Source organism: Cydia splendana, chromosome Z (genome assembly GCF_910591565.1).
Source record: "Cydia splendana chromosome Z, ilCydSple1.2, whole genome shotgun sequence".
Taxonomy (NCBI): Eukaryota; Metazoa; Arthropoda; class Insecta; order Lepidoptera; family Tortricidae; genus Cydia; species Cydia splendana.
In genome coordinates, this window is record NC_085987.1 from 1,205,092 (window position 1) to 1,219,409 (window position 14,318).

The following is a 14,318-nucleotide window of genomic DNA, read 5'->3' on the forward strand; positions in this document are numbered from 1 at the left end:
AATCAAGCCGTCACCGTGGACGATAAAGTAGAAAAGTTGACGCTTCCACAAAGTCTAAACCAAAGAGTAAAGTATAGTACATTGTAGGAGAGGACGGAAAACCGCTAAAAGTTGGACGAGTGCGTTTGAGGGCCGACATGTTAGTGGAGGTCCTCAAATAATACGAGTCCATCTTTAGCGTTTCCGGACGAGGCATTACATAGTGCTTTTCACGACTACTGCGAGGAAATAAGAAAACATTTGCATAACTATAAGTTCCCGCCCGTAATTTCTCTGGAAGCAAATTACTAACCACCGCCTGTGCTGTCTCTTGAATTTCGGTAGGCGTCAGCGTAAGAATATCATTTTCTTCACTAGAAGAACTCATATTTATAGCGAGCATACATGTTTCTTGTATTTTTTAGTCAAACACAATTTACACTATCCAATTCAGTAAGTATCTTCCGATCCCGCCTTTTTTACTTTTTTTATCACTTTTAAGAGGCGTTTTTCTGTTATTTGCTTCAAACCGACTATAAACTTAGAAGCGTTTTTGCTAAAAAAAAAACACAAACAGCTACAAAAGTAAAAACGCCTTAAGACTGAACTGAATGGATAATTGTTAAAAAAAAATGAACTGAATGGTTTTTTACATTTCTTTTTTTTTAAACAAGGAATTGGTCCTATAAATAACCTAATTTTATTTTTGAAGGAAAAAGTTGCGCCAAAAAAGACCTTTTATTGATTTTTATGTGTTAATTGCTGTAGCGAACCGTCACCAATGACAGATGATGATAACAATTAAACATTGTAGGTAGTAATGGTGGTTCAGGTGCTACAGCTATTGCCTACTTTCCAGCTTGGTTTTAGCCCATCTATTGCCACATGTCAGTGGCGTGAAAAGTATATGTCTAAACCGTCAGTAGAAAATGGTGCAAAATTCAAATTTTCTATGGGAAGACAACTCTTCACGATTACATTTTTAATTTTGCCGGCTTTTTCTACTGACAAAGTGGGTGTGCCAAAGCTAGGAAGAGTAGGAAGTATAGATTATTTTGTCATTAATCTCTAAACTTAATATTTTTAATTTCAATTATGCATTTTACTGCATTTGCCCAAATACTTGTGTTTACAAGTAGGTATAGAAAAAAAGTAGACTTAATGTGACTTAACCTGTGAATTTTCCAAATGAGGGTTTTCCCATTCTTTCTTTAAAACATGTCTACTATTCCTAGTATAAAATTTATATTAAAGAAAAAAATGGAAAAGTTACGCTTCCGGCAGGACTTGAACCCGCAACCTCCGCATTCAATCTGTGCGTTGCTCTTAACCAATTGAACTACGGAAGGCTACCAGAAGCTTGCAAATCTTTCCATTCCTTTCCTTATCGACGTACCTATCTGCTTGTTTAGAAATTGATTCCTAGTATAGCTCACAGAAGTATCAGCTTGACTTAAAAAAAAAAACTGTAGACTTATTGGTGAAAATATAGTGAAGTAATTATTGTATGGGAGGGGATTTTTAGCGGCAGGTTCGTCTCTTAATTAGTAGAAAAATATTCTTACTGCTTGCAACTCTATACTATGGAGTGGTAGAAAAAGATGACGGCGGAAGTTCGTCGTCGACTCGCCGTAACGTCGTGTTCGTACGTCGATTGCAAGCGCTCCTTTGCGCTAGCATTCGCAAAGCAATGGCCGATGGTCAGATGTGATGCTTGCAGTCTCGGTCCGTGCCTTATCGCGAAGGTCCTACGCGCTTTAACTTATAACAGTTCCTCTACTTCCAAACGAAACTGTGTGGTGTGAATTTCAGTGTGCAAACGGTGTAGCAACTTTATTTCTGTGTTTGGACCTTGTGAAACTTTAAATTTGTTAGTGGTAAGTTTGCATACCTGTCTTCCCTATTAGATTATGTTTTGTTTGCTCGTATACGTTGATTTTTGTGATCGTGCTGAGCGCATACTGCGAAATTTGGTAGCAAATGCCATTGCCAACTGGTTATTTCAACAAACAGGTACCTCGAAAGAGTTGTTTACGTACTGTGCTCGGTTACCATGCAACTTATGCTGCAACTAGTTCTGTTTTACCTGAAGTTAACCTGAGCAAAACGCCAAAAAAGTCAGTAACTTTGTAAGGTTATAATTGCTTCTTGCCCTGAAAACGTTTTTAGACATAAAATTCGGATGGGCTGTCGGTTTCTTCTTTACAACACTTACTAGATCGATATAGTTCTTTTGCTATTGCATTACTTGTTCTTGAGTTATGAAATGTTTGAGAAAGAAGGCGTAACATCTCGAAAGTAACAAAATAATATTGTAAAATGTAAACTAGATTACTGGTCAGTATGCTGATGAAATATATTCGTAGCTTCTGTATACCTACTTGATGTTACACAATAAATGTAAAAAAAACTTGAATGCAAAGGACAGGAAATAAGGCAATTACATTCTCATATTCTGCTTATGTGTTATCTTTCCTGCTTGAAAATAGGTAAATCAAGTACCTCTGGGTTGTATAAAATATAAAAGTCACTAAGTAACATTAACTAGAACAGTGTTTTTCAAACTTTATGGTGCCATGGCCCACGGCCCTTTATGACCACTAACATTTTTTCGCGACCCCCAAACCCCGTTTCTACGTTTTTCTATCTAGTATCTATAACAATTTTGGAACCACAGACCAGTGTTTGGAAGGCACCTTTCTATCATTCCCTCAGTTACATATGCGTTTTGGAACGCACCCTATACGGGGTGGCTAAAAAATAAGTGCATTCCCAGGGAGGTTTTGGGATTATACTGAGCAACTTTTACTATGGGGACAAACTTGAAATCGCGAAATAATTTGACTGTTTCATAATACATTTTGGCTAGGTAGTATATTTTCTATGGAAGGATAAATTTTTTTTCGCGTGTTCGGAGTTGGTCTCATAGTAAAAGTAGCTCAGTATATTCAAAAAACCTCCCTGGCAACGGGAATGCACTTATTTTTTAACCACCCTGTATTTATTTTTATAGGTCGGTAGATTCTGTTTCACAACCAACACAAATAAATAACAAAAATGGATAAGTTTCTAAAACGATCTTCGATGCCTTCTACGTCTGGAAGTGTGTCTAAAAAGAAAAAAAAAACGTAGGAAATATGATGATGACTATTTAAAATACGGTTTCTGTTATGTGCTGTGGACAATAAACCACAATGTGTTATTTACTATCAAGTGTTATCACGTGAAAGTTTGAAGCCATCGAAACTCCTGTGGCATCTTATGAGTAAACGCGAAAATTTCAAAGACAAACTATTGGATTTTGTTGAACGAAAATTAATGGCACGTCAGCAAAAAGCTAATTTAGTGCAGGTAAGTACGAATTTCAGAGTTATATTTATTTTTTAGAAAAGTTGAATATGTTGCGAACCCTCAACATATGGTCTAACATCACAGGAGCTCTTCACATAACATGCCTGAAAAAGGTATACAACGAATTTCCAGTGCTAAGGGCGGGACGGATCGAATTCACAAACAAGCCAACTATGAAGGACTCAATCCCGGGAGCTGAGAATCTTCACTGATGGGTCCAAAACAGACAGCGGATCGGGCTCTGGTACCTTTTCAGAAGACCTGAACATGTCAATCACCACTCCGCTAGGAGCCCATAACTCGGTATTCCAAGCTGAGTGCATGGGCATCATAAACGTGGTGGCTGCCACCACTGCAAGGAAGGTAATAGGATACTCCATCCGCATACTCTCCGACAGTAGAGCAGTCTTAATGGCCCTAAAAAGCCATACAGTTACATCCAAACTTATACACGAATGCCACGAACGACTAATGGAGGTATGTCAGAACAATAAGATCACCTTACAATGGATCAAGGGACACAGTGGATCCCAAGGTAACGATGCTGCGGACGAGCTTGCCAGACAAGGATCGGGTGCTGGGGCGATTGGCCCGGAACCGATTCTCCCGATACCGGTTAGCAAGGTACGTCAATGCTGCTGGCACGCACTGTGAAACTACACACAGAACACTGGCTAAACCAGACTGGATGCAGACAGGCCAAAGAAGCCATGCCTGGCATCAACGGTAAGCTCACAAGGACGCTCCTTCAACTAGGAAAGGTTCGACTGAGTATGGTAACCAGTGTCATAACAGGTCATGGACTTTTTAACAAACATCTTTTTATAACAGGTGTCACAGACAGTCCCCTATGCCGTGGATGCATGGAGAAGGAAGAAACAGCCTCTCATGTGGTGTTGGAATGCAGCGGAGTGGCCCCATACAGGACAAAACATCTCGGATCTCCGAGAGACCTCCCCGAGGTCCTACTCAACATCAAAGGTTTGGTGGGACTCCTCGAGGAGCTGGGCTAAAAACTATGTAACAAAAACAAAGAATTATACAGTGATGGCAAGGATACATTAGAAAATCAAGGAAGAAAAGAAAAAACAAAAACTATTGACAAAAAAGAAAATGACAGCTTCTTCAGATTTTCTAAGAAAAGATGTGGAGTATGCAATTCTTACCCAAAAAAGTGCTAAATGTCCCGGAGAAGATAACATCAGTAACGAGCTACTAAAAGCCGTCCTTAGCAACATCTTAGACCCACTGACAGACCTCTTTAATTAAGTTTTGGAAAATGAAACTATACCTGAACAATGGACCAAGACCACAATTACTCTTCTACACAAGAAAGGAGACAAAACTGAAATGAACAATTACAGACCAATAAGCTTGATGAGTAATTTATACAAGGTTTTTTCAAAATTATTATTAGGATGTGTCACAAAAATCTTGGAAGAAAACCAGCCAAGGGAGCAAGCCGGATTTAGAAAGAATTTTTTAGAAAGAAAAATGCCACGAATATGGGCTGAAATATTATGTAGCATTTGTAGACTACAATAAGGCTTTTGACTCCCTTAAGCATGACGAGATATGAAAATCACTTAAAGTACAAGGAATCACAGAAAAATATATTAGAATTATAAAAGAAATCTACTCAAACAGCACGGCTAGGATTAAACTAGAGCGAACAGGCAAGAAGTTTCCTATAAAGAAAGGTGTCCATCAGGGCGATCCCTTATCACCAAAAATATTTACTGCCGTCCTGGAAAGCGTGTTTAGATGCATGAATTGGGAAAACTTTGGTCTCAATATTAAAGGCAGAAGACTCAATCACCTACGGTTTGCAGATGACCTCATACTGGTAACAGATAACCCTTCAGAGCTGAAAACTTTGTTAGACGATTTAAACACACAAAGTGAACTGGTAGGCCTTTCCATGAATATGTCAAAAACAAAGTTAATGACGAACAGTACTAAGGAGCAAATTATAGTGAATGGAAATGAAATAGACTATTTTAATGAATATGTATACCTTGGGCAAATAATATCACCTGAAGACCAGACAGATAAGGAACTTGAGAAAAGAACCACAAACACATGGACAAAGTTTTGGTCCTTGAAAGAAGTTTTTAAGGCAAAAGAAATACCAACAAGGCAGAAATTTAAAGTTTTCAATAGTTGTATAATACCAGTATTAACTTACGGTTGCCAAACCTGGGGACTTAAAAATAAGCAGCACCAAAAACTTAATGTGTGTCAAAACCATATGGAAAGAAGCATACTTAATATAAAACTCAGAGACAGAGTCAAATTGTCCATAATCAAGGCAAAATCAAAAACAAAAACAATAACTAAAATAATAAAAGAACAAAAATGGTGCTGGACAGGCCATATGATGAGAGAAACCCTAGATAAGTGGACAAAGGACCTTGTAGAGTGGTGCCCAAGATATAATAAAAGAAAGAGTGGTCCACAAAAGTTTAGATGCTCGAATGATCTAAAAAGAATAGGAGGAGGTAAATGGATGCAAACAGCAAAAGATAGAATCAAATGGAAAGCTATGGAGGAGGCCTACGTCAAAGGACGAGTTGAAGTTAAAGTTATGAAACCGAATTAATATATACTATGTACCAACTGACTTCAATAATAAAGGCTAATTACAATTACAATGTAACAAAAATTAATTTATATGTTAAATAAATACTGTTTACCCATCTAATACTTAATGATTTGTTTTATTGATATGTTCATTATGTACATGGTTGTGTGTCAGATGTGTCTGCGGTACTATGAGATGATGGACGAAAGTTGATTGTGATCTGATTTTCCTAAATTGTGTAAATAAATACATTACGTATTCTATAATCTGATGTATACAGTGATTTGATTTCGACTGTATATGATGTTTTCAAATAAATAAATAATAATTAGACCTTTAAATTGTAAAGGATTGGATTATTTTTAAGTTTAAAAGAATGAAATTTGCTTTCCATATGTTTCTCTCAAAGCTGAACTTCGCGACCCCCTTGGACAAGTGCCGCGACCCCTCTGGGAGTCGCACCCACACTTTGAAAAACACTGAACTAGAATGAACCATCCATACTTATCCTGATTATCCCTGCTAAGCATTACCTTTTATACATTTTTTTTTATTGGTCTTATAGCTTATAGCTAGTAAACTTACGATGTGCCTTTTTACTAGCTTTGTACTGAGCAGATATTAAGTTAAAATTAATGTATGGTACGTAATTTTCATAAAATCATGTACCTTGTTTATAAAACTGAGGCACAAACTAAGTTTTTGACCTATCAGTACTTCCTAATAATTAATTAGTCTGTCTAACCTAACTTGAATAAAACAAATTGAATTTATTGACAAAAGCAATGTTAGAAATTTATAACATGAAGCTGATGAGGAATAAAAATTATAATTTAGCCTATATACGTCCCACTGCTGGGCACAGGCCTCCTCTCATGCACGAGAGGGCTTGGGCTTTCGTCCCCACACTAGCCCAATGCAGATTGGGGACTTCACATACACCTTTTGTATTTCTTTGCAGATGTATGCAGGTTTCCTCACGATGTTTTCTTCACCAAAAAGCTAGTGGTAAATATCAAATGATATTTCGTACACAAGTTCCGAAAAACTCATAGGTCCGAATTAAAAGTCTGACGTCATATCCACACGGCCACCACCGCTTCAGGAATAAAAACACATCCATAAAAACGATTATCATTGCACAAACTAGTAATTTAACTGTTAACAGCGAATAACAAAATCAAAACCATTTTCAGTTACAGATGTAGTTAAGGTGACGTCACAAAGTTTGTGACTCCCCCCTCCCCCTTGCCACAATATGTCACATTTTCTTGACCCCTTCCCCTTAAACGTGTGACGCAATTAATGGATGACCCCTTGCTTCCTCTACCCGTATTTAGTAACATAATATTAATATTTATCATTTAACATGACGTAACTAACATTGCAATATATTAGTTCGATGCACTGCAACATCAGCATTTTTAAGCAACCTTGTGATCTACATATTGATTTTTAATGCAACAGCTTAAGGCACATATTTAATTTGTTGCCTAATTTTTATATCAGCATTTCAAAAACTAGTTATTGGAATGTGTTACAATGGTCTAGATATGATAGACATATTTTTTTGTGATGTGAGGTCTATTTAGTCATTATTTTTTTTTATAATATGCATATAATAATATTATGAGGAGTTGGGGAAAACCAATGAGGGTAATAATTTTCCAAATATTTTACTCATAATAATATAATACATATACCGTAAAATCAGGTAACTATAGTCCTACAGTACAACTGTGGTTCAGTTTTCAACATTGATTCTTAACAAGCTTTTATGATTTGTACTCGTTACATTTATTTTGGAGCATAGATACACTAATGCTCTCTCTAAATTATATACTTAACATATGTAATTTGATAAATACTTATACATATTTTCCTGGAGCTTGAATTAGGACCATAGTTGTAAGTTGTGGACTAAAGTTACCTGATTTTACAATATTGGGTTTTTAGGAAAACTAAATTTAACTTTTTTCCGAAATATTTGATTGAGAACTTAAGTTTTTACAAGCTTATATTTTATATTTACTTTCACCTGACCGTTGTCTGTCTGTCTGTCGGTCTGTCTGTAATCAAATCTTGCAAGTTAAATTTGATCCACTTCCCGGTGTCCGATTGAGCTGAAATTTTGCATGCGTGGATAAATTGGATGACAATGCAATATTATGGTACCATCGAGCTGATCTGATGATGGAGACAGGAGGTGGCCAAAGGAACTCTGTGATGAACCAACGCAACCTAATTGTGTTTGGGGTTTTTAGAATTGTCTCGATGAGTATTAGTTGTCTGTCGTAAGAAAAGTACAGTCAGCGATAAAAGCTTGAACCAAAAATGAAATTTTTGCCTAAAACTTATTTACCTAAAATATCTTATGTAAAATGGACTGTCATTGTTTCCCCCCGGTATTACTTTGTAATTTTAATCAACAACTTACCTACTCGTTATCAGTCTACAGTTTGCCATATTTTCCTATGTAGGTATGTATGCCATATGTGAGTCAGACACTCTGACGTCACCATATCAGATCGAGACGTTGCATTGTGCAGTCGCCATCAGATATATCGGAGCGGCCAAGATGTTCACAATATCTGAACACCCACTCTAACGGCCTGACAATAGAGGAGTGTTCAGATCTTTGTGAGCGCTTTGACCGCTACGATATATGTATCTAATGGCGACTGTACATCGTGTTTTAAGGGCGGTAAACAAGAATTTACGAACGAGTGTGAATTGAAGCCCGAAGCCGAAGCATCTTCGCCATTAACTGTGTCACTATTTGTTTAATGGTCTCAATTAAAACTGTTTTTTGTGAGGATTAGATGCCTATTCTCTAGTGACGCCATCTTTTTCAGACCAACTTTTAAACTTTAGTATTGTACAGTCAGCTTATCAACTTCTATAAGCGGGCGAGGTGTTCAAAATGATCTTGACGCGACTTTATTGTTAAGAAAATAAGAGCGTGTCATGAACACCTCGCCCGCTTCAACTTCTGCTGCTGACTGTATGTGCAATTGTACATAGCAGAGTCCAAATCAAATGTAATTTATTTATAACATGTGGACTCACGAGACTCCATATGAGACAAAAGCAGCAGGAAATATATATTTATATATCAGCACTCAAAGACTGAAATACGTCTTCCCGTGACCTTGAACTAGGGTTGCCAGATGGTCGGGATTTGGCGGGATTCTCCCGATTTTTAGCATGTGTTCCCGATTCCCGACAAAGTGAAAACTGTCCCGAAAAACAGCTTCACGTTATAAAACAATAATTTCAAGTTCCGAACTGTCGTCGAGCGTAGTGCCAATAATGTAAAATATCGTTGTTTTTAACACTTTTAATTGGAATGTTTTTTTTCCCGACTTAAGTCCCAAAATCCCGAAAAATTGATATTTTTTCCCGATAATAGCGCCTTTCGATCTGGCAACCCTACCTTGAACGGATGCACACTAAGTGCCACCAGCATATTATTCTGAAACTCTCAACAGGCCACTTATTCTAAATGACCACTAATTTCGCGGAACGTTTTTTAGTCTGTCTACTGAAATCACAAGGCCGCAATGCTTTGTGAGGAAATGAAATACTAAAATGGCAGAGTGCAGTCGCCATCAGTAGAAGTCACGCGACTTGTATCAATATCCAAAAAGCTGAAGTACTTATCTATTAATACTAGCGACCCGCCCCGGTTTCGCACGGGTTACACAAAACCTTAAAATATTATACACCTAAACCTTCCTCAAGATCACTTTATTGATAGGTGAGAACCGCATGATACACTGTTCAGTAGTTTTTGAGTTTATTGCGAACATACATACACACAAACAGAGAGCGCGGCGGGAGAATTTGTTTTATAAGGTGTTAGTGATATTGGTCTTTAGTTTAGACAAATAAGATTTACTACGTATGTCTATATGATGTCACGAGCGATGCACACAGTGACATCACTTGAACCATTGAGCGCGCTACGTAATGTTGAGTAGGCTCGAGTGGCGTTTTGTGTCGGCTCACTTGGGTTATTGTGTTCGCTTAGCGTATCACGATCAACTCACTTAGCGTTTCATATTCACGTAGATATATCGTCGCTATACTTACTCAACGTCATATCTGCAACAATCAGTTTTTGTCATCAAATGATTGTTGCAGATACGAGGTTGAGTAAGTATAGCGGCGATATGTGGGTTTTGTTTGCCTAAGTATAGGGTGATTTTGCAACCCTTATACCTCTCGCGTCGAATTATGGTCACTATGACAGTTCATTTTTATATGGAGTAGCTGTCACGTAACGTTCTTGGAAGTTAAGCACACGAAACCTCTCGCACAACAGTACACAAGTACTCTCCCATCGTCCGCTCCCGGACACTTTTCAACAATTTCTTAGTTGTTGCACCTGACTGCGACTTGTTTGCCGACAAACATCATAAACTTTACAAATCTTATTACGTATTGGTGAATCAACATAGTCATCATCACTAAAGCTTAATTATTGTCATATTCATTAGGGTGTTGCTTATTTCGTCGAAATTGAAATTTTCTATGTCTCACCCCCTTAAATTGTTCTCTTTCAGTAAAAAACAAATGTAAATTTTTTTCAGAATTTTCAATTACGTTTTAGGGGTTGCTACCGAATTTTGAAAATTTGGACCCTCCATACAAGATTATTATTTTTTCGTTTTTTTTATGAGACTACGGGTCAGGGTGTATTAATGTGCAGTTTAACATAAAATAATACCACTATTTTTTTAAAGCTTATTAATGCGTGTTTTAGGCGTTCTAAATATTGATTTAGCAGTGCGCACTCCTAAAACAGGAATAAAAATTATTTAAAAATATATATTGACTATACCTAGTATTGAATTACATATAAATAGCTTTGACTCACTGTCTCACTAAAAAAAAACGAAAAATTAAAAAAATAAATCATCATGTATGAAGGATCCAAATTTTCTAAATTCGGTAGCGACCCCTAAAACGAAATTAAAAATTCTGAAATAAATCCACATTTGTTTTTTAGTGAAAGAGAACAATTTAAGGGGGTGAGACATAAAAAAATTCAATTTCGACGAAATAAGCAACACCCTAATATTCATAATATAATTTTATTACTATAACATTAATTTTACAGCGCATTGGCGCCCTTAGCTGTAATGCTGTAAAATTATCCCTAAATAAATATCGAATATCAAATTTATGTGTTTATAAATGTAATATTGAAGTACTAAAAATACGGTAAAAGATATATGAGTATCTTCACTTATTTCTTTAATTAGGTAAGCCCAACCAATAGAGTTGAATGAAGTGTCACAGGGACCATCATTCGACGCGAGTGTTATAGTCATCTTCTGGCTCCCAATCCCAACCCAAGTCTTCAGTAACACTGCGAATGAACTTATCTGATTTTGTTACTCTTAAAATCACATTCTCTAACTGATTGAGTAAGTACTAGATTTTTCTACCGAACAGTCGTTCCAGTATCGCGAGAAAGCTAACTTGTAAAAAAGTTCGGTATATACACGACAGCTACAAAACAAGCTCTATGAACGTTCAAATAATACGAATTTATAGTATATATGTATGTGAAGCTCTAAAACAATAAGTGACGAATACAGATAGCACGTGAATCGGAACAAAGACTCCTACGCATTTAATATCAGCTTATTTCGGTGGGAGGTGGGAGAAACTCAAGTTTCAATACATCAAATTATATATGTCCAAGTACCGTCGCCATCGGATAATATCGGAGCGGCCAAGGTGCTCACAAATATCTGTACACGCCTCTATTGTTAGGACGTTAGAGTGCGTGTTTCTAATATTTTGAGCATCTCTGCCGCTCGAATATATCTGATAGCGACTGTACCTATCGGAATAGATTTTACTAATTGAACGTGGAACTCATCATCAATCAAACTTATGATTTTATGCTTTTCTAGTAACCAAAATATAGTTTCTAAAGAGATTCTAAGGAGGTCCAAGGAGTTTCTGAAAAGGTTTTCGATCTTTGATAGACGACGGAAAACAAAAACAAAAAAAAAAGTGATGGCTTTTACAAGCTTTTTAGTGGCCTCCTTGACAACTATATGAAAGACCGGGGTGTAGATATTATGAGATCTTTACCTGCTTTCCTAACTTTGACTGTGACAAAAATCTTTAGAAAGCATGGTTTCCGAACCACTTTAATAACGGTTGCTACCATAATGATAGTCAAATAACACATGCATATCTTTATTTATTTATTTATTTAAATATCTTATAATCTATTTAGGATATGTATTTCTCAATACCAGATCTTCTCTTAGTAAGTACGAACAATCGAATATTACAATCATTTAATTTAAAGCCAGCAATCAATTTTGGCTGTTCAGCCGAGCGTTGGTATCCTAAATGATTACGAGCAAAAACATTGCACCGGCGCGAATTATCTCTGGCAGACAAAAAAATAAAAAATAACGATCTGAGAGTCATGGCCGCGGGTTATTACGTTTACAGTACGTATGGTGCTACTTTACCGCACTAGTTTTAGCAAAGGTAAAGGTTAATTTTTAGTCCGTAGTAATAACAATGAACGCACTAGGTCTTGAGTAAACGATTTAATCTGAACTGGATACACGACAATGCATAGACCGACGCTATCGTCCCTTCGCGGGAAATCCATCTTGACCGAGAGTGTGGCCTGTCATCGGGACGCTGTCAGTTAGGGCACGTTCAAAACCCCGCTAACAGTAGCGGCAACATATTTGCCATTATACTCAAAACAAAAACGCATTTCTACTATAAGAATACGTTCGAAATCCAATGACTAGAAAGGAATGTCAAATAGTTAAACTAGTAGTTCGCCGCGAAGTGAGAACTCGCGGTTCGCCAAAAAGATCAGTTGAATGCAGTGCTACTTAGTCCGAGATGGGCATTTCGTAATTGATTCCTAATTCCACGATACTCGAAATTACTTTATAATCTGATTACCGATTTTCAGATTACTTTGTAATCTAACAATACCGAATTACTAAGTACAATTCCATTTGAGGAATCAGGAATCAATTTCTCGAATATTACAATTACTAGTATGTAATTGGAATCAATGTCGATTCCTCATTACAGGAATGCATTACTTGATTCCTTTCAGATTACTTTTCGTCCTACTACTATCAAAAGTACATATAGATGTTGTTGACTTACTAGGATGCATCTATATCTTATTTGAAACAGGTGCGCAGATTTCGAAAATGATGACCATGACCTATAAAACGACATCCATGACGACTTTTAAGAAATACTGCATGGCCGCCATCTTGGAATCCAAAATTGTCATAATTTTCGAAAAAAATCTTAAATTAAAAAAAAAAACAATATTATAAATGTGTAAACCGAGCACTTTCATTTGATACCAAACTCGACCATACTTTCTTGCAATTAAAATGACCAGAATAGCAAGACCCCTCACAAATGGCTTTTTAGCATTTTAAGCTCTTCTAGCTCCATAACCTCTTGTTCGATCCAGCTCAAAATTTAATGACTAAAATATAATGCCCTCGACTATACGTTCACCCAATTTCATTTAAATTAGAACAAATTTACTTAAGTTATTGAGTATCAAACTATTCTCTGATAGTTCAGCTTAAAAATATCGAAATGCCGGGACGTGCCCCTAGCCAGCCGTGTGTTCAAAGTCGAATGTAAGAACTACACTTCGCTTCGCTCGCTCGTTCGAAAAGGGCCATATTATGTACTGTAATGCTACTCACAAATATTCGTCGTACAGCTAAGGGTATACCTTACTTCCGGCAAATCTATTCCCAGTTCACTATAACTTGGATCTTGTTAAATCGAGAGTGAATACTTTTTAGGCAAGCATGCTCCATCCTAGACTGCATCGGCAGGTGAGATTGTGGTCAAATGCTTACCTCTTTCTTATAATAAAACAAAAACATTAAATTTAGACGGGACATACAGCGTGAGTTGAAGGTCCTCGAATCGCCGATTTTCGCGATTTGTCTTCTTAGCAGCATATAAAAGGGATAATAGGTGTTTTTTTTTCCTGGCTTACTCCCTGCAATATTTAGGTGTTTTATTTTATCTTTTTCGATTGGCGTTTGTTGCCTAACGAATTGTCAATGTCAGGCGACAAATATCATCGTGGTGAATCAGGGGCCTGGTAACTCTACCCAGTGTAGAGACCCTGCGACCTTCCTGCATCACCAAACAGAACTCGATCTAGAAAACGCGCTTCCTGGAAAAGCGGCGGTCGCACGCGCGGATTAATAGGTGTTTTTTTTTTCTGGCTTACTCCCTGCAATATTTAGGTGTTTTATTTTATATTTTTCGATTGGCGTTTGTTGCCTAACGAATTATCAATGTCAGGCGACAAATGTCATCGTGGTGAAACAGGGGCCTGGTAACTCTACCCAGT

General features: G+C 37.0%; 1 protein-coding gene across 2 annotated transcripts in view; it reads left to right on the plus strand.

The window, feature by feature from the left end:
* Positions 1-1,603: 1,603 nt before the first annotated feature.
* LOC134804349 (early estrogen-induced gene 1 protein) overlaps positions 1,604-14,318 on the plus strand; it is a 136,363-nt gene continuing 123,648 nt past the window's right edge. For both annotated transcript variants that reach the window (XM_063777358.1, XM_063777360.1), the window contains exon 1: positions 1,604-1,856. The gene's annotated coding sequence lies outside the window, so the exon portion shown is untranslated. The remainder of the gene's footprint in view (positions 1,857-14,318) is intronic.